The 2490-nt window shown below is 50.9% G+C and overlaps 1 pseudogene; it reads left to right on the top strand.

Moving 5' to 3' along the window:
- The first annotated feature begins 888 nt into the window (after positions 1–888).
- Positions 889–1666, top strand: LOC130840649 (60S ribosomal protein L7-like; annotated as a pseudogene).
- Positions 1667–2490: the final 824 nt, after the last annotated feature.

Raw genomic sequence — 2490 nt, 5'->3', positions numbered from 1 at the left:
AGCTGGAGTTTGAGAGCTGAAGGCTGGTTTGGGGGTGCTCTAGGACTTTAAGGAGCCTTGGGGGTAAAAGGGGCCAGACAGAGAGTGGAGGGGAGAAGTAGCAGGTTTTGCTGGGCCACACCCTTCCTCCTGTCCTGTCAGTTCCCACCTCACTCTCCTGTCTGCAACATTTCCTGTCCCGGGTCTCCCCGACCCCCACGTGCGCTGCTTTCTTCTCTCTGCTGTCATTCCTGCTGGAAACTGTACCTAGCAATTATCTTCTCTTTCCATCTTTGTGCCAGGAGAGTCCCGATGCTGAGTTCCCCTGGGACGCTCACTGGAGGGGAGACGCAGCACACTCTGTGCATCCCGCGTGGAGCTGCATCCAGCTGAGGAGAGAGGATGGGGCTGGGGCCATTAAAGCTGGCGGAGGCTCAGTCTCTCTCCCTGCTGCTGCCCAACCCACAGGTCTTCATCGCTCCTCTCAGGAGCCTCAAGCTGGAAACATCTTGGTTCTGAAAATTCAAAAGCAGAGTGGACAGTGCCCAGTGCTGGGACTGTACCTAATGCTAGTGGCCTTGCTACTTATGACCTCTTTTAAGGACACAGGATACTTGTTTAGTCAGTCAACAAACATTTCCTAAAGACCAACATTGCCAGGCACTGTCCCGGGTGTGAGGATACTGTGATAAACAAGATTGTCCTCAAGCCGGTCCCTGTCCTTAAGATGGTCACAGTCTTTTGGGGAGATACGCAAGGCAGTCAGTGACAGAGCACAGGCAGGAAGGGCTGTGCAGAGGAAGGGTCCCTAGCCCAGGACTGGGGTGGGGGAGGTGCAAGGAAGGCTTGGGGGAGGGGCGCTTGAGTAAAAGCTTCAAGAATGAGTAGGCCTCTTTCCTGCCTGGAACCATGGAGTGTGCAGAAGAGAAGAAAAAGAAGGTTCCTTCAGAAAAAGCAAAAGAATTTCGCAGAGCTTAAGATCAAGTGCCTGAGAAAGAAGCTTGCCCACAAGATGCTTCGAGAGGCAAGGAGGAAGCTTGTCTATGAGAAAGCTAAGCACGATCACAAAGAATCCAGGCAGGTGTACAGAACTGAAATCCAAATGGCTAGGGTGGCAAGAAAAGCTGGCCACTTCTACGTACCTGCGGAACCCAAATTGGCTTTTGTCATCAGGATCAGAGGTATCAGTGGTGTGAGCCCAAAGGTTCGAAAGGCGCTGCAGCTTCTTCGCCTCCGTCACATCTTCAGTGGCACCTTTGTGAAGCTCAACAAGGCTTCAATTAACATGCTGAGAATCGTGGAACCACACATTGCATAGGGGTACCCAAACCTGAAGTCAGTAAATGAATTAACCTACAAGCATGGTTATGGCAAAACCAACAAGAAGCGAATTGCCCTGACAGACGACGTGTTGATTGCTCGGTCTCTTGGCAAATATGGCATCGTCTGCATGGAGGATCATGACGCATGAGATCTGTGCTGTTGGAGAACGTTTCAAAGAAGCAAACAACTTCCGGTGGCCCTTCACATTGTCTTCTCCACGAGGGGGAATGAAGAAAAAGACCACTCATTTTGTAGAAGGTGGAGATGCTGGCAACACGGAAGACCAGATCAACAGGCTTATTAGAAGAATGAACTAAGGTGTCTACCATGATTATTTTTGTAATCTGGTCAGTTAATACATAGTGACTGCTTTCAAATTGAAAAAAAAAAAAAAAAGAATGAGTAGTGTTTGTCAGGAACCGAAAGGGAGGTGAGGCATAGGGAGGAGAGTACTACGCCAAGCAATCTTGAGAGGGGAGGGCATGAGTGCAGCAGCTAAGGATACAGGAAATGCATCCTGCCCAGAGGATGCATAGAAATAACCCAACATTCAGAAGACATGGTTCTCGTCCTGCCTCTGCAGGTGAGATGACACAGGGCCTCACTTTTCTTGCTCTGGTAAGAATGACCAAAATCATAATGTCCTAGGAATACTGAAGTTGTTATTCAATGGCTGTGTGAAAGGGGCCACATTCCATGAGGGGCCAGGGAGGGCAAACTCCCAATGAATTCCTCAAGAGAGATGAGATGGAAGAAGGCAAGAATTGCCAGGTATCCCACCACGATCTCGAAGCTTCCCACCCAATGCCACAGGCTTGGGGATGGCTCTCCAGCAGCTAGATGAGAAAGCTGGGGCCACAGGGGATGGTGCTGCAGCCACAATGCTGAGGACAGAACCCAAGCATCCTAGCCCCGACCTAGAGGCAGGGTTGGCAGAGGATCCCCAGCTGCTCCCCATAGAAGCCTAGACCAGCGAGACGGGAAGAGACCTTAGCTGGCATCTTGTCCAAGCTGCTCAAGACACCGAGTCCCAGGGACGTCAAGGGGCTTATCACACAGTACACTACAGTATACTAAAGGTTCTGCCCACAGTGTGGAGGGAGGCTGGAGGTGACTCAGTCGATCCCTGCCCTCCGGGACCTCTCAGACAGGCAGAGAAGACAGATTCTTCACGACTAAATATAACCC

The sequence above is a fragment of the Hippopotamus amphibius genome, chromosome 17 (assembly GCF_030028045.1).
Source record: "Hippopotamus amphibius kiboko isolate mHipAmp2 chromosome 17, mHipAmp2.hap2, whole genome shotgun sequence".
Classification (NCBI taxonomy): domain Eukaryota; kingdom Metazoa; phylum Chordata; class Mammalia; order Artiodactyla; family Hippopotamidae; genus Hippopotamus; species Hippopotamus amphibius.
Note: the sequence above shows the minus strand (reverse complement) of the source record. Positions and strands in the feature narration are given on the sequence as shown.